General features: G+C 41.0%; 1 pseudogene; it reads right to left on the bottom strand.

Annotated features, from left to right (window-relative positions):
• Positions 1 to 12380: 12380 nt before the first annotated feature.
• LOC133759132 (uncharacterized) lies at positions 12381 to 12775 on the bottom strand (annotated as a pseudogene).
• Between the last annotated feature and the right edge of the window lie 6323 nt (positions 12776 to 19098).

The following is a 19098-nucleotide window of genomic DNA, read 5'->3' on the forward strand; positions in this document are numbered from 1 at the left end:
TGTTTAGACTGTAAAGGTTGATGGTATTCTGAGTCCCAAATATATAAGCCCTAAAAAAGTATAAATGAGTGTGATAAAAACTATATGAAGGATATATTTTATGGAAGTAATGTAGAAATTGAAGTAAAAATAAAATTAACATATGAAAAACAATGTGAGCAAAACAAATTTGAAAAATTCTGATTTTTTTAAAACGAATTGTCACACTTCATTCCCAAAACCCACACACAAATAGATTAGAAATAATTTGACAAATTCATAAGAGGAAACTAAGAGAAAATATAATAAAATAGTTCTTCTTTTCCTATTGATAAAACTAAAAGGAGACCAAAACTAAATTGGTCATTCTCTTGCCCCTTTTTTAATTGATAGTGTTAACTGGGTACCTAATCAGCAATCTATGCATCCCTCCCCAGAAAACTCAATGAATCAAAATCATGTGAATTTTACTTTACAGTGTACTTAATTCCATTCCCTCTTTCCTATACTGATCACTACTGTCCTCCTATTACTTGCTAGACTATGACACACTCTCCTACCTGGTCTCCCAGTCTCCAGTGTTTCCTCAGTCTTTTTCTCTACCACATGGTCACCAGGGTGACCTATATAAGGGAAAAGTTGACCATGTTATGTACCCCCTTGGACAGAATTCTGGAAAAGGTGGTACCAGGAGTAGGGGTGTGACATTTTCTCTTTCCAAAATCGCACTTCCACAAGTATAGAACATGAACAGTGAGCTATTTGGATTTCCATCAAAAGGTAGGTCTTGGCCATCATGTGGTCGGATGACTTAATTGCATTGATCTAGCAATGTCATTAAAGAGACTCTAAGTTGGGGTTGGGAAATCCACAGAAATGGAGCAAAAAACACTGAGGGTACTTCCAAAGAAATAAGAATCTCAAGGTCTTAAACACCTGTTCTTGTCAGAGTGTCTGAAGACAGGAAGCAACACTTAGACTTCAGAGGAGAGAGTTTGTGACCCTAAGATTTTACTCCCATTCAAGCTTCTTCTCAGGTTTCCATTTGGGAATGAAAGCAAGAAAGAAATTTCTGGATGTGAGAAGTCTAGACATATATCACAAAAAAGGGCAATTACTGAATAAAATGTTTAAAACATATCCTAGAAAAATTAAAGATTAATCAAAAATTATGATTGGGTACTGACACTAGAAAGAACTGAACTAAAACATGAAAGTAACTAGAAATAAAAATAAAAATGTAAATGATTGTTTTACAAATGTGTATTTGCACTAATTTATACTTTTATATAAACAACAAATGAGAGCTTAGAATCCCAGAGTAGGAAGAGAGGATGAAAAAAGTGGCAAATTCCTTATCTCCAGAAAAAGAAATAATAATTATATACATGAAGCAAAAACAATAAATAAAAATGCTTCAAAATATTTTCCTTTTTTAAAGATGTATTTATTTATTTGAGAGGCAGCATTACAGAGAGAGACACACACACACAGAGGGAGACAGAGAGAGAGCAAGAGAGAGGTAGAGCCAGAGAGAGAGAGAAAGTTCATCCATCCACTGGTTCACTCCCCAAATGGCTGCAATGACCAGAGCTGAGCCAATCCAAAGCCAGGAACCAGGACCTTCTTCCAGGTTTCCTAGGAGGGATGCAGGGCCCCAATGACTTGAGCCATTTTCCACTGCTTTCCCAGGCCATTGGCAGGGAGTTGGATAGGAAGTGGAGCAGCCAGGACTTGAACCGGTGCCCATAAGGCATTTCCGGCACTGCTGTCAGTGGCTTTATCCACTATGCCACAGTGTCAACACAAAATCTTTTCTTAAAAATTTATTTATTTGAGAGGCAGGGACAGGACTCGGAAACACTAGTTGACTTCCCAGATGCCAGCAATGATTGGGGCTGGGCTAGAGTGGAAGCTGGAGTCAGAAAGTCAATTCAGGTCACCCAAGTGGGCAGCAGGAGCCAAATCATTTGAGTTATCACTGATGCCTCCCAAGGTCTCCATTAGTAGGAAACTGCAGTCAGAAAGAGAGTCAGGTATTGAACCCACTGTTCCTATATGGGACACAGGCATCTTAACCACTAGGCAAAATGCTGTCCCCAAACCACTCTTAAGGGAAGTAGTCAAACTATTATTTCAGAAATAAATGAAAGTTTTCATGATTAAACACAAAAGTAGGCTGGCACTGCAGCTTACTTGGCTAATCCTCCGCCTGTGGTGCCAGCACCCCAGGTTCTAGTCCCAATTGGGGTGCCAGATTCTGTCCCAGTTGCTCCTCTTCCAGTCCAGCTCTCTGCTGTGGCCCAGGAGTGCAGTGGAGGATGGCCCAAGTGCTTGGGCCCTGCACCCACATGGGAGACCAGGAGGAGGCGCCTGGCTTCTGGCTTCAGATCGGCGCAGCGCGCCGGTCACAGCACACCATCCATAGCAGTCATTTGGGGGGTGAACCAACGGAAAAGGAAGACCTTTCTGTCTGTCTCTCTCACTGTCTAACTCTGCCTGACAAAAAAAAAAAGTAAAAATAAAATATTGTAATAAATCAAAGTGGGTGAAAAATTGTTATATGTGTATATATATATTCCATATTCTGTGAAAATACAGTTTATGTGTCACTTTTAGAGACTGCTAGACATTCACTAATTATTCTCAAATTGAACCAAGTACTTATCCTATCTTTCTCTTACAGTTTTTGTCTAGACAAATAAGCATTTGAGGAAGGAAATTTCTTTACAGAAAACTCACAATGAATAAGGATAAAAGAACAATAGAATTAGAGAAATTATCATTTTAAGAGTACTTAAGGAAATAATGGACCTTGGCAATGATCATTAATGGCTGCTTAAAAGGATTAGGTTAAAAGTTGATCTAATTTTTTTAATGAATGAATCAATCTGACATCACCTGAAACCACTGGTCATTTTAACATGAGTAAACCTGAGACAGGACATGACATTATTCCTAATGCGATGCACTTGAAAGTATATAGCACCACTTATGAAGTATCCTTGCCAAATAATTTAAAAACTGAATTCAATCAATATTTTGGACCTACCCTCTGATTTGTAGGATATGGAGAAGGGGAAGCATGCAAAATAATTCCATGAGAATACAGTAACCAAATACAAACTGTGAGACCTTCAATACAACAAAGGATCCAATTTATTCCACCAATAAGTGTTGGGAAAATAGAGGGGACTGAAACAAACTACACCAAATGCAGTATGTGGATTTTGTTTGGAATCTTATAGGAAGAAATCATTGGCAAGGACATACACTTTAAACAACTAATGTTTAAAAATAGTGCAATATTAAAAATAATGCTAATCACAACCTTAGATGGCTTATTTAGAAAAGCAAGAGAATCAATGGAAAATTCTCAGAAATAATTAGTAATGTGCTAAGTGCAGGATAAAAATTATGGCATATATATATATATATATATATATATAGTATTAACCACTAGATAGAAGTTAACAATTCTGAGTAGTTATCAAAAAACACAATACTTAGAAATAATTTTGCTAAGAAATATGTGTAAGCAGCTTGAAGAAAGCTACAGAATTTATACTCATACAAATACTTAAATTCTGTTTTACATTCTCTGCCCCAGTTGCCTTAAAAATCATTACACATTAAATGCGCTTTTACCCATTTTACAATACATCTCCTCCCTTACTTACTTTTTTACCAATCTGTTAAATAAAAACACATTATAGGCAACACGATTGCTTGTTTCTGTAAAAATATCCCTCTTCACATAGGAATCTCAACATCATATACTGAAGTATGTGGTTACAGAATCACCTCATTAAAGAAATTGGAGAATCATGACTGGATCCTGCTGCCTTTAATGATTTGGGGGTTGCTAACTCACTTCTGACTGTTTAGGATTAGAAGTTGTTACAACCTCATAAAGTTTTATGATGGGGTCACAACCCTTACCTTTTCCTGTGGCCTCGCCTCATTAAACACCATTCTGCTTGGCTGCTGCTTGCTGACACCCGTACAGCAGTCCATCAGCTACCACCAGAGGCAGGACTCTGAGTACCACGGACCAAGCCATTGTAGTTGCCTCAATCTAAGTCCTTACATGATCATATTGTTCAATTATAATCTAATCCTTGCAAGAATTAATGCTTTCATAGTAAGCCATTGCACTCTGTACATATTTATCTTACCATGCAGGGATATAACATTGAATCAACTAAACTCTTAGGTGTACATATATCCCAATAATCTTTCACAATGCTCCTCAGGTAGATATCTTATTATTGGTTCAACAATTTTAAATTATTTATTTACTTGAAACTTATTATTTTGTTGGAAGGCAGAGAGATTCTCCATCCATCTTCTAGTTCGTGCTCCAAATGCGCACAACAGCTGGGGCTGGGCCAGGTCAAAGCCAGGATCCAGGAAGTAAATCCAGATCTCCACTTGAGCCATCATCTGCTACCTCTCTGAGTGTACATTAGCAGGAAACTGGAAACGGGAACAGACCTGGGGGTGAAACGCAGGTACTCCAATAGGAAGGAGTGTTTTAACCACCATACCAAACTCCCACTGCTGGTTCATTTTAAAATTAGTTTAAATAAAGGTTGTTTGTAAATTAGACATAGGTTTACATATTTATAACTCAAGAAATTTTTCTGAGATGTGTACAGAGAATTTGCATAACTATAAAGAACGAAAATCGTATCCACAGACTTGGAAAACAAAGCACTTAATAAGTATAAAGCTAGCATAAATTCAGTTGTTAGATACCATTTTATAAAATGCTGACATATTATTTTGCTTCACCCATTTTTTATTGCAAATAATGACTTCATTATGGCTATTTATATTGCCCTATATATAATAGAAATCATGTGTTCCTCTGGATGAAGAAAACACATATGGAGAAAGAGAAGACAGAAGCATGAAGTAAAAACAGAAAGACAGAAACTAAGGCAGTAAAGAAGCTAATAAGACACTACTTTCTGTTTCCATACATGTTCTGGGCAGTCTCATATGGAATACTGATCCAGAGTAAGGAAAGCTGTGGGTATCTGGCTCATGTCCACATCATCTCAGATCCAAAGTCATCTCGAGTAAGTACCAGTTCTCCCCTGGGGACATGGAAGAGGTTCACAGGGTCTTTCACAAGAGAAGTCCTAGAACATAAAAGACTAGCAATGGATTTGTTAAGGCACAAATGGGTTGCAAATGGGGAAAGATACGGATCTCAACTCATGAAGTGGAGTGTCCTGGAAAATTCCAACATTGGCTAGAGCCCTGAGCCAGAAATTTCTGGCTATAAGTAACAAGCCCTTTGACCATGGTTCTATTTAAAATATTATTTTCTGCTTGTACCATGGCTTTCAAAAGAATAGGAAGCACCATTGTAAGGAAAGAAGAGATATCTTGGCTTCCCATAGAAGCCGGCCTGAAATGTAAGCCAAATTACCCAGAGCTATGGTCAGGTTTCTAAAATCAGCTTCATATGACTCATCCAGACTTTCACTCATTGTCATTGAAGAACTTACTAAGGAGTTTTTCTGCCAGTAACAGTTCCCAGAAAGGATCAAAAGGAGAGGTATGTACACTATGTCTGCCTTAACGTATAGCATTTTTGGCATGACTAAGGCAAAAGCTTTACTTATCTTTTTGAAGAGGTATTTAAGATCTTTGATTGGCTCACAGGAATAGGCAGACGTATCTTTTGGATTCACCTGTGGAGGTTCAAGAGGTAGAAGTTGAATCCTAATTTCATTGAGGTGTTCGTGCTCAGTAGCACCTGGTAAGGTCACTTCCATTTAAGCTGCAACTGATCTGAAGAGGATCTTTCTGTGAATGGCTTGTTCAGGAATTCCTAATGTTGGAGCCTTTGTTAAAAGCTCTTTATTTTTTTTTTTTTTTGACAGGCAGAGTGGACAGTGAGAGAGACAGAGAGAAAGCTCTTCCTTTTCCATTGGTTCACCCTCCAATGGCCACCGTGGCCGGCGCGCTGCGGCCGGTGCATTGCGCTGATCCGAAGGCAGGAGCCAGGTGCTTCTCCTGGTCTCCCATGCGGGTGCAGGGCCCAAGCACTTGGGCCATCCTCCACTGCACTCCCTGGCCACAGCAGAGAGCTGGCCTGGAAGAGGGGCAACCGGGACAGGATCTGGCGCCCTGACCGGGACTAGAACCCGGTGTGCCAGCGCTGCAGGCGGAGGATTAGCCTATTGAGGCTCAGCGCTGGCCTAAAAGCTCTTTAATTCTTTGGAACAGCTTTGGTAGCTCACCTGTCAAGCACAGTGTGTCTGTGTCAGGGCCTTTTAAAGCACATACAAATCTTAAAATCTAAATCCTGGAATCCATATTCCATAAAATCCTGCCATCAGTGATTCCCAATGTTGGAGCTTCTGTTAGAAGTGCCTTAATTCTTTGGAACAACTTTTGTAGCTTCCCTATCCAGCACAGTGCCTGCATCAGAGCCTTTTAAAGCTTTATACAAAAGCTTGGAATCCAAATTCCACAGAATCTTGCCATTCCCAGAAATAGCCTGAGCTGCCTTTATATATATATAAATATATAGAGAGAGAGACAGAGAGAGAGAGAGAGACGGAGAGACAGAGAGAGACAGAGATAATAGCTTCCTCTCTACTGACTGAAAGAACATACTTCCCTGGAGTTAGAACATATCCCAGGCAATCTACCTCTAATTTAGAAACCTGAGCTTTCAATCGGACTTGCTCCAAATGGTAAAGTTAGAAACGTGCCAGGGGATTCCAATTCAATCCCATCAAGGTGGCATGTACCAATGCCGTCTCACTAGTACAAGTGATCATCTTCAGTTCACAATTGATCATAATGATAGGTCTAAGAGTCAAAGGGATCACATAAACAAGACTAGTGTCTGCTAATATTAACTGATAGAATTAAAAAGGAAAGAGAGATCCAACATGGGAAGCAGGAGACACAGCAGACTCATAGAATGGCAGATATCCTAAACAGCACTCTGGCCTCAGAATCAGCCCTTAAGGCATGCGGATCTGGCTAAAAAGCCCATGAGAGTATTTCAGGCATGGAAAACCAAGACACTGTTGGAAAAAAAAAGTGACCTAAATTAAAGATCTCTATGAGTGAGATCCCGGCAGAAAGAATGGCCATCAAAGAAGGAGGTACCTTTCTCTGAAGGGAGGAGAGAACTTCCACTTTGACTATGACCTCATCTAAATAAGATCAGAGTCAGCGAACTCAAAAGGCTTCCATAGCCTTGGCAACTCATGACAAGAGCCTTGGGTGATTACTGACGCCATAAACAAGAGTGTCAATTGTTAAATCAACAACAAGAGTCACTGTGCACTTTCTCCCCATGTAGGATATCTGTCCTTAATGTGTTATACTATGTGAATTAACGGTATAACTAGTACTCAAACAGTACTTTACACTTTGTGTTTCTGTGTGGGTGCAAACTTTTGAAATCTTTACTTAGTATATACTAAATTGATCTTCTGTATAAAAAGATAATTGAAAATGAATCTTGATGTGAATGGGATGGGAGAGGGAGTGGGAAATGGGATGGTTGAGGGTGAGAGGGAGGTTATGGGGGGAAAAAGCCAGTGTAATCCAAAAGCTGTACTTTGGAAATTTATATTTATTAAATAAAAGTTTAAATAAAAAAAGAAACCTGAGCTTTGTTTGGGAAATTCTGTATCCTCACTTTCCCAGATTCTGGGTTTAGTGGGATGCAGAAGAAATTATCCTTTAAGGAAAGGTTTAGCACACAATAAAATGCATTGAAACAACTGTTCTCATTAGTCAGTGGACTCCCTGTCCAAGGTAGTTATGGACAATAGATAGGCCTTAGAATACATATTAATAGAACAATGGTTTTATAATCTACATAGGAGTAGCCTATCACTACCCGCAATTTGGGAGATGGCAAGATGTGCTCTTTCCATCTTAAGGGTGACACCATTCACAATTAGTTTTATTCCAATTCTGCTCATGTTGATTGACAAACTTATATGTTTCAGAACCTGACTTCTGAGAGTAATGATGGCCATGCAGGGGACACAGACATTGGTGGTGACTGAAAGCACGTCAACTCACAAAACTAATTTATTAAATGAAAAAGGCAGAGACTTCCGGACAAAGGACAAGGCAGGGCCTATGCCCCTAATAAGCATAAAGCAGCTACAGAAGATATGATGATTCTACACCCTTCAACATCCCTTAAGATGAAGGTCTGGAGTTTCTGAAGGGGGGAGGTTATAGGCAGGCAGAGGGAATAAAACCTATTAGGTCTGTAACCTGGAGACCACACTCTACACCATGCCCCCTGTGTGATATGCCCCTACCTGATCTCACCTGAAAGCTCACCTGCCCATCTTACTGTGTAACCACTCCCCTTTGGAAAGCATATAAAAGACAAGGAGCACCCCAAAATCACTCTCTGCCTTTGCTCCACTACCTGTGATAAGCTGCTTTTGGCTGCTCATAACCAAATGTTTGCAGCACATGGCTCTTGGCCTGCTCTCTGCTTGGTATGGACCCCAACTTAATTACTAGACTTTTTTCCCTCCCTTATATAGAGCCCTCACTCTCTTATGCATTTCTCACACTGGATAAAATCCTTAAAACTTAAAAGAAAGAGAAATCTTAGTCGTCTTCATGTGTTCAGTATTGAGTACAGTATCTGTGCAAGGCAGAGCTTCGTGGATGCATTATGTGAGTCTTCATTCCTCACTTCTTTCTACAGAACAGAAAAAACTCACAACTTCTAACTGATCTCTCAAGTTAATTTAAGGATGAGATTGAAGTCAGCAATTCTCCTGTTATACTTTTATTTGCTCTATTTTTAACACAATATACTTGGGAATGGAACCACAAACCACCTTTTATTTTCATTGATCACCTCATTGGAGATAATTGTTTTGCTGAACTTGATATCACTTGATGGGGATTAATAATTACTAGACTTTTCCATTGCCCAAGAATATGATTTTTGTAATGCTGTTGAGGATATTTATTTCATACTAACCAAACTTTGAATTCTGAGTAGGTGAAAGAGCTTTGTAGAAGTCCACCTTCTTGCAGATCAGGTGATCAGTCCTGATATTCAAAGGATTGTCTCAACTTTGGTCCTGAAAGTCTTAAATTCCAGAAATCCCTCTTTCCCAACCAAACTGGAATGGCTGGTCATTTGATGATAAGAAAGACCAGATAAAATACAAAAATCCTTTTTAAAATATTTGAGAGTGACAAGAGACTGAAGAAGCTGACTTTCAGAGGCCAGCTAATATTTTGAGGTGCACTTTCTTCAAAAGGTTACAGGCTAAGAATCCTGGCATGGCTCAGGCAGCAGGCTACAGTTGGGGTTCAATACCTTGGCATAGGCAGTGGAGATGTCAGGTGGCTAGAGTGACAAAACTGGACACCCAGGAGAATCAAGCACACAGCTGGGGGTCTACCCTTCAGCACATTTGTGAGATTCTGGTGCTAGACAGAGGGGGGAATGAAAGAGCTAAACAGGAAAGCCCTGCAAAGCAAAGCATAATTCTATGCAGACTCCAACAGTGCTGACGGACAAAGACCCACAAAGAGGAGAAGGACCTGAGCAAACACAGGCAAGAGATGAAAGCTCATGAGGCAGTGTGATACGCTGCAACCACTTCTGCTGAGGAAGTAGATTTTTGGGTAGAGCGAGAGGTAGGGGTCTAAATCCATTCTTCTACATATGTACCTCCAGTTTATCATCACCATTTATGGAAACACTGTCCTTTCTACAATATATGCTATCGGCACCTTTGTCACAGATTAATCTCTGAGCTCTCCATTCTGTTCCACTGAGCTATGTGCTAGATTTATACCACTACCATGTTGTTGTTTTTTTTTCCCCCAGATTTAAAAATGTGCAATTTTTAAAAAACTTTTATTAAATGAATATAAATTTCCAAAGTACAGCTTATAGATTACAATGCCCCCCATAACTTCCCTCCCACCCGCAATCCTCCCCTTTTCCGCTCCCTCTCCCCTTCCATTCACATCAAGATTCATTTTCAATTCTCTTTATATACAGAAGATCAGTTTAGTATATATTAAGTAAAGATTTTAACAGTTTGCCCCCACATAGTAACACAAAGTGAAAAATACTGTTGGAGTACTAGTTATAGCATTAAATCACAATGTATAGCACATTAAAGACAAAGATCCTACATGATATTTTTTAGAAATTGATTTTCTATCCAATTTCCAATTTAAAACCAAGTTTTTTTTTCATTTTCAATTATCTTTTTATACAGAAGATAGATTCAGTATATACTAAGTAAAGAGTTCATCAGTTTGCAACCACACAGAAACACAAGGTGTAAAAATACTGTTTCAGTACTAGTTATAGCATTACTACACATTGGACAACACATTAAGGACAGATCCCACATGAGATGTAAGTACACAGTGACTCCTGTTGTTGATTTAACAAATTGACGCTCTTGTTTATGGCATCAGTAATCTCCCTAGGCTCTAGTCATGAGGTGCCAAGGCTATGGAAGCCTTTAGGGTTCGCCGACTTCAATCTTACTCTGACAGGGTCATGGTCAAATTGGAAGTTCTCTCCTCCCTTCAGAGAAAGGTACCTCCTTCTTTGATGGCCCCGTTCTTTCCACTGGGATCTCACTCGCAGAGATCTTTCATTTAGGTCTTCTTCTTTTTTTTCTTTTCCATGGTGTCTTGGCTTTCCATGCCTACAATACTCTCATGGGCTCTTCAGCCAGATCCGCATGCCTTAAGGGCTGATTCTGAGGCCAGAGTGCTATTTAGGACATCTGCCATTCTATGAGTCTGCTGTGTCTCCCACTTCCCATATTGGATCGTTCTCTCCCTTTTTGATTCTATCAGTTAGTATTAGCAGACACTAGTCTTGTTTGTGTGATCGCTTTGACTCTTAGACCTATCAGTGTGATCAATTGTGGACTGAAGATGATCACTTGTACTAGTGAGACAGCATTGGTACATGCCACCTTGATGGGATTGAATTGGAATCCCCTGGCACATTTCTAACTCCATCATTTGGGGCAAGTCCGATTGAGCATGTCCCCAATTGTACATCTCCTCCCTCTCTTTTTATCATTCTTATATTTAACAGGGATCACTTTTCAGTTACAATTTAAACACCTAAGAATAATTGTGTGTTAATTACAGAGTTCAACCACCAGTACTAGAACAAAAAAATACTATAATGGATAAGGAACTGCATTGTACATCAACAGTCAGGACAAGAGCTGATCAAGTCACTGTTTCTCATAGTGTCCATTTCACTTCAACAGGTTTCCCCTTTGGTGCTCAGTTAGTTGTTGCCGATCAGGAAAAACATATGATTTTGGTCTCTTTGGGACTGGCTTAATTCACTCAGCGTGACTTCCATAGTGGCTTAACCAGTTTGCATTCCCACCAACAGTGGGTTAATGTCCCTTTCTCCCCACATCCTCCCCAGCATCTATTGTTGGTAGATTTCTGAATGTGAGCCATTCTAACTGGGGTGAGGTGAAACCTCATTGTGGTTTTGATTTGCATTTCCCTGATGGCTAGTGATGTTGAACATTTTTTCATGTGTCTGTTGACCATTTGGATTTCCTCTTTGGAAAACTGTCTATTGAGGTCCTTGGCCCATCTCTTAAGTGGGTTGTTTGTTTTGATGTTGTGGAGTTTCTTGATTTCTTTGTAGATTCTGGTTATCAACCCTTTATCTGTTGCATAGTTTGCAAATATTTTTTCCCATTCTGTTGGTTGCCTATTCACTTTCCTGTTTCTTTTGAAGTACAGAAACGTCTCAATTTGATGCAATACCAAATGTTAATTTTTGCTTTGACTGCCTGTGCTTCTGGGGTCTTTTCCAAGAAGTCTTCGCCAGTACCTATATCTTGCAGGGTTTCTCCAATGCTCTCTAATAATTTGATGGTGTTGGGTTGTAGATTTAAGTCTTTAATCCATGTTGAGTGAATTTTTGTGTAAGGTGAAAGGTAGGGGTCTTGCTTCATGCTTCTGCACATGGAAATCCAATTTTCCCAGCACCATTTATTGAATAGACTGTCATTACTCCAGGGATTAGTTTTGGATCTTTGATCAAATATAAGTTGGCTGTAGATGTTTGGATTGATTTCTGGTGTTTCTATTCTGTTCCATTGGTCTATCCATCTGTTTCTCTACCAGTACCATGCTGTTTTGATAACTACTGCCCTGTAATATGTCCTGAAATCTGGTATTGTGATGCCTCCAGCTTTGTTTTTGTTGTACAAGATTGCTTTAGCTATTTGGGGTCTCCTGTGTCTCCATATTCATGCTGTTTTAATTACTACAGCTTTCTAGCATGATTTTTTTTTAAATGGCTCTGAAAAGAGCCTTTGGGCTGAGGATGGAAACCGGAGACGAGGGCACACTGCCTAAGCCCACTCGCTGCGGATGCGGCGGGCCAGCTGGATGTCCTTGGGCATGATGGTGACGGGCTTGGCTTGGATGGCACACAGGTTCATGTCCTCGAACAGCCCCATCAGGTAGGCCTCACTTGCCTCCTGCAGAGTCATGACGGCCGAGCTCTGGAAGCGCAGGTCTGTCTTAAGTCCTGCGCGATCTCGCGCACCAGCCGCTGGAATGGCAGCTTGTGGATCAGCAGCTCGGTGGACTTCTGGTAACTCCAGATCTCGTGCAGCGCCACAGTGCCTGGCCCATAGCAGTGCAGCTTCTTGACGCCGCCTGTGGCCGGCGCGCTCTTGCAGGCCGCCTTGGTGGCCAGCTGCTTGCGCGGCACATTGCCACCCATCTGCTTTGTGTGGGCCATCTAGCATGCTTTGAAATCAGGTATTGTGATACCTCCAGCTTGATTTTTTTTTTAAAGTCAGTATCACTTTGGCTATTCTGGATTTCTTTGTGATTCCATATAAATTTTAAAAGTGTTTTTTTCTAATTCTATAAAGAATGACATTTGTATATTGCTAGGGATTGCATTGAATCTATACATTGCTTTAGGTAGAATAAGCGTTCTCACAATATTGATTCTTCCAATCCATGAGCAAGGAATAGCTTTCCATTTTTTGTGTGTTCAATGATTCATCAAATAAATAAATCTTTAAAAAAGAGAGAGAGAGAGAGAGAGAACTAATTCCTGTCATTTTGTTGAGCGGTTACAGATTATATCTGCTCTATTGGTGTTTTTGTTACTAGCATGTGTTTTCCTGTTTACTTTTAATGTAGGACTCCTTGCAGGATTTCATGTAATGCTAGTCTGGTGGCAATGAATTCCTTCAGTTTTGCTTGTCTGAGGAATATTCTATTTCTCCTACACTTCTAAAGGATAGCTTCACTGTTTTTAACACTCATGGTTGGAAGGATTTTCTTCTTTCAAAACCTTGAATGTATCATCCAATTCTCTTCTATCCTTTTTTTTAACTTTCGAAAATTCAGCTATTATATGCCTTGGAAAAGATCTTTTTTGGTTGAGTCTGGTTGGGATCCTCTTAGTTTCTTGTATTTGGATGTCCATATCTCTTTTAAAACTTGAGAAATTTTCCACTATTATTTTATTCAATAGTTTCTCAATGCCATTTTCATTTTATTCAACCTCAAGTATTTCTATAATACAAATAATTATTTGCTTAATGGTATCCCATATGACACACAGGCTTGTTCATTTATATTTTTTTAGATTTATCTTTTCCTGACTGGGGTATTTCAAAAGTCTTTTGATATTTTCAGCTCCAAAATTTGTTTATTTTTATTTTTATTTATTTGACAGATAGAGTTAGACAGTGATAGAGAGAGAGAAAGGTCTTCCTTCCATTGGTTCACCTCCAACATGGTCACTATGGCCGGAGCTACACCAATCTGAAGCCAGGAGCCAGGGGCTTCTTCCTGGTCTCCCATGCAAGTGAAGGGGCCCAAGCACCTGGGCCATCCTCCACTGCCTTCCCGGGTCACAGCAGAGAGCTGGACTGGAAGAGGAGCAACTGGGACTAGAACCAGCGCCCATATGGGATGCCAGCACCACAGGCAGAGGATTAGCCAAGTGAGCCACAGTGCCGGCCCCAAAATTTTATTCTTTTTAATGATTTCTCGTTATTAAATTTCTCATTCATATCATCTATTGTTTTCCTCACTTCTTTAAACTATCTGTATTCTGTTGTATCTGAGTTTTCATAGGATCAAACTAAAATTATGTTATTTATTTAAAATTTTTTAATAGGTATTTCATAGAATTCCTTTTGACAAGCTCTATATCTTGAGAACTATTATGGTCTTTTGGAGGTGTCATGCTTCCATCCTTCTTCATGTTTCTTGTATTTCTACATTGACGTCTGTACATCTAGCCTAATTGTTCCTTATATTATGAAAGTTTCATTGGAAAAGGCTCTTATGCTTAGATGGAATATGGACTGACACTTGGGTTGTTTATTTGGCTTTGGTTCTAGGCTTGCCCAGAAATGCAATATGTGATTTGTTAGTGATAATCTGTTTCAGCAGTGTCTATGATAGCCACAATTGTCTAGTCTGCAGTAGTTTGTAGAGGTACTGGTTTGACTGTGAAATAGATGTGACCTTCCACAGACATTTATGTTTAGCCCCTGGAGAGTTGGGTGTCAATCACAATAGAGTTTTTGGTGCCTGTAACCACCTTTTTAGTGCTATGAGAAACAAAAGGAGCTGACATCATGTTTTACCAATCATAGTTCATGCAGGAGCTTGTGGCACCATTAGCTGTGACTCTCAGATGTATAATGTGGATACAACTTTCTCCAGGTCCTGTGTGTGGCATGACAAATGTACGGGCTTATACCATCAAGAGCCCAAGTCCCAGCACTGAAATATGTTAAGGAGAACTTGCCACAGTTCCAGGGGGTGGATAGAGGTTACCCTGAGGATTTCACACTGGAAGGTGTGGATACTGGTAGGCTCCACCCTAGATTTCACAGGTTATGTTCTGATGAATCTACTGTTGGTAATACAGTGTCTCCAAGAGAGGAGGTGAGGAAGTAGTGGCATGTGGCTGCCGTGGTTGATGTGCTTTGTTCCTGTCTCTCTACTGGCCTTCAGAGTCCGTGATATTTGTAGATCTCTGTAAGTGGAAATATGGTATCCCCTGGCAAGATAGCCAGGATAGTAGTAGCAGTGGCAGCAGGGAGCAGTGGCAGTAGCATCTCTCCCCGGCCCCGTCTTTCTCTGTCTCTCTCCCTCCCTCCCTCCCTCCCTCCCTTTGCTGGATTTTGGAAGTTCTGTGTGTCATTTGCAGTTTTCATCACTTCTTTACTGAGCTGTTTCTTCCGTCTCCTCAGTAGATGAAGAACCCTTTTATCAGCAGGATGATGTCTGACAGTCAGGGTGCCGGGATAGGGGCCGCTGCACCTGTGTACTTTGTTTCTCCTGCTGCTGCTTTTAGGAGTTTCTGTGTTCTTTCTAGTTCCTGACTTTTTTTTATTAAATATTTATTTATTTATTTGAAAGACAGAGTTATAGAGAGGAAGGGACGGCATGGGAGAAACAAGGAGAGAGAGAGAAAGAGAGGGAGAAAGAGAGAGAGAATTTTCCATCTGCTAGCTCATTCCCAAATGGTTGCAATGGCCAGGCCTGGGCCAGGCTGAAACCAGGAGCGAAGAGCCAAAAGCCAAGGGCTTCCTCCAGGTCTCCCTCATGGGTGCAGGAGTCCAAGCACTTGGGCCATCTTCCACTGCTTTTCCAGGTACATTATCAGAAAATTGGATCGGAAGTGGAACAGCTGGACTCAAACCAACACTTGTGAGATAGCAGCATTATATGCATCAGCTTAACCTTCTGCACCCCAGTGCCAGTCTTTGTCCTTTTTATATACTTATATATTTATATAAAGTTTCCTCTACTGGCTAACTGTATCTAACAGTTTTTTGTCTGTTTTTTTTTTTTTTAATATTTAAAAGCAAGATTTATTAGAGTAAGAGACCTCCAGCCAGAGTTGCATGGAGGTGGGTTCCACAATAGGCAAAACCCAAAAGGGCTGGTGGTACTGGGGTTTTTAAGCACAATTTTGGGGGAGAAAAAAACTTGACATTTGGTTACAAAGGAGGGAAAAACCCATCAAAAGACCTGATTTGCAATCTTTTATCCTGTCTGGATTGCTCATGATAAAATAAAAGATCTATAAGAAAGGTGGCATACCTAATTTGCTATACAGTAAACTGGGAACTCAGAAAGAATTGCCAGTCCCTTGTTATAAGACTGGAAGCTTCCAAAGAGTGGGCAGGCAGGCACTTTTTTTTTTTTTTTTTTTTTTGACAGGCAGAGTGGACAGTGAGAAAGAGAGACAGAGAGAAAGGTCTTCCTTTTGCCGTTGGCTCACCCTCCAATGGCCGCTGCGGCCAGCTTGCTGCAGCTGGCGCACCGCGCTGATCCGAAGGCAGGAGCCAGGTGCTTCTCCTGGTCTCCCATGGGGTGCAGGGCCCAAGCACTTGGGCCATCCTCCACTGCACTCCCGGGCCATAGCAGAGAGCTGGCCTGGAAGAGGAGCAGCCGGGACAGAATCCGGCGCCCCAACCAGGACTAGAACCCAGTGTGCCGGTGCCACTAGGCGGAGGATTAGCCTGTTGAGCCACGGTGCCGGCCTGGCAGGCCCTTTTGATCTTGCTAAAGACAACCTCTGGGAAAAGCAATAATTTCACACCCTAAACCTCCACTGGAACCACCCTGACTGCCCACTAACCCGTCTGACTCTTCACATCCCTCTCCCCAAGAAGAACAGACCCTAACTTCTGTTAGGGGGTATGGGACAATGACCACTCTGTCTTCAAGCTGAGTAGGGCAGAGTAGCAGTCAAGTCGAGATTCCAGCAGCAGGTGGGGAACGCAGTGCGAACTTGCAGAAATTGCTTCTATCCAAGATTTCATGTGCATGACCATCTAGAATTTAACTCTTTCAAGTATGGAGAAAACAAATTCAATAAGTAGATTAAACCCCCAGGGTCTAAAGATCCAAGAAAGGAGCTTTCTAAACCTTGAGGAAGTCTTCCCATTGAGAGGCAAATAGAAACTGACAGGAGGGACTTGATAGCAATCAAGTGGGCTAAGGCGTGGCCAGGTGTATCTGAGGTCCAGCCCTATCTCCTCAAATGGGGTACTGGAAGAGATATCATAAGAGAAGTGTGAACCTCCTTAGGGAAGGCACCCTGTTGACTTCCATTACTAGCTGGCCTGGGAGAGCTGGCCTGAAAAGAAGGCAGATGGCATCTCTAAAAGAAAGCTAGCCAGCTCCAGTAAACTATTTTCTCTTCCCTAGTTCTGACTCCGTTAAAATTGTTCCAAGTTATGGGATGATTCCAGGTGCTAACTCTTACATTTAAGGTTTTATTTTTTATTTTCTGGGATGACCAAAAAGACACAGATTTTGCATTCTGTTGAAGTAAGTAATCGATTGTATTATCTGTCTCTCCTTAAGTTCTAATTATTTATAGATAAGGTGGTCATCATGTTTGATGTTAAAGTGAGGACACAGCTTTCCTCATGGGCATTGTCTACCTCACAGAAAAACCATCAGAACATGCCTGTAACTGTAGATTTTTATCTCAGGCCACCGGCCGGCACCCTGGCTTAACAGGCTAATCCTCCGCCTTGCGGCGCCGGCACACCAGGTTCTAGTCCCGGTTGGGGCGCTGGATTCTATCCCGGTTGCCCCTCTTCCAGAGAGCCAGGCCGGCTCTCTGCTATGGCCCAGGAAGGCAGTGGAGGATGGCCCAAGTGCTTGGGCCCTGCACCCGCAAGGGAGATCAGGAGAAGCACCTGGCTCCTGGCTTCAGATCAGCGAGATGCGCCGTCCGCAGCTGCCATTGGAGGGTGAACCAATGGCAAAAAGGAAGACCTTTCTCTCTGTCTCTGTCTCTCTCTCACTATCCACTCTGTCAAAAAAAAAAAAAAAAATTATCTCAGGCCACCAAAGAGTAGGAATGGAACTGAGCACCCCCCCTTGACTTGCTTCCTCTTAAGTCTTCCTCCGTGGTCTCCTTTACCAGAGACCAGGAGGAAAGAGGAGCAACCTAGGCAATGGTAGCAATGTAAGACAGGTGGCAGGCCAATTAATGGCTACTTTACACAGTGATCTGCCATCAAGCAGACCCAATAGGCCAGTCCACTGCAAATGGCATTGGTTTTCCATGTGGGAAGCCAAGGCTTCAGATGGAGAAGTCAGCTTTTGGAGAGCCCTGGCAGCTCTGCCAGCCAAGAGCTGGGTCACTGGAAATAGAACTACCCTGGGGCTGAAGGACTCCTGGGTCAGAGCTACAGACCTTGTTGGCTCTAGGCTGAAAAAAGCTCTTCACTCGGCTCAGCTTCCAAGTAACCACCACTGTTGAGGGGATGGCCAAGGACTGTCAGTAACATTGTAGGCAGAACTGTAAATTTCTTTTTAGAGATGCCACCTGCCTTCTCACACGTTTTAATGTACTACAGTACAAAATATTTTTAGATTTATTTTAAGATTTAATTCATGAGTTATAAATAAGTATATTTTAAAATTCTGTGAGTTGGGTTATCTTCCTAATTTCCAAATATTTGCGGATTTTTTCCCAGTTATCTTTGGAAACAACTCAATTATCCAACAGTAGACTAACGGTTAATATATTATGGCATATTCACATAATGGAAAAATAAACTCCATTGGTTATATGAGAATCTTTACCTTTTTCAACACTAGTAACTACTTCTTTAAAATTATTATAGAGAAAAAAATAAAAGATTATTTTTTTTATATTGGTTTACTAATAAATCTGAACATCTTATAAACACAGTTATTGGCCATTGGTACTTGTGAATTGTTTGTCCTTATCCTTTGACCATTTTATATAATGGAATTCATATTTTATTAATTTATAAAATCTCTTTGTCAGGCAGGAAAAAAGAAAGAAATTTTTGAAGTTTATCTTTTTTTAAAAAAGGATTTATTTTATTTATCTGAAAGACAGAGTTATAGAGAGAGGTAGAGCCAGAGAAAGAAAGAGGTCTTCCATCCGCGGATTCACTCCTCAAATGGCTTCAATGGCCAGAACTGAGCTGATCTGAAGCCAGGAGCCAGGAGCTTCTTCCGGGTCTCCCACATGGGTGCAGGGCCCCAAGTGCTTGGGCCATCTTCTACTGCCTTCCCAGGCCATAG

The sequence above is a fragment of the Lepus europaeus genome, chromosome 5 (genome assembly GCF_033115175.1).
Source record: "Lepus europaeus isolate LE1 chromosome 5, mLepTim1.pri, whole genome shotgun sequence".
NCBI classification, from domain to species: Eukaryota; Metazoa; Chordata; class Mammalia; order Lagomorpha; family Leporidae; genus Lepus; species Lepus europaeus.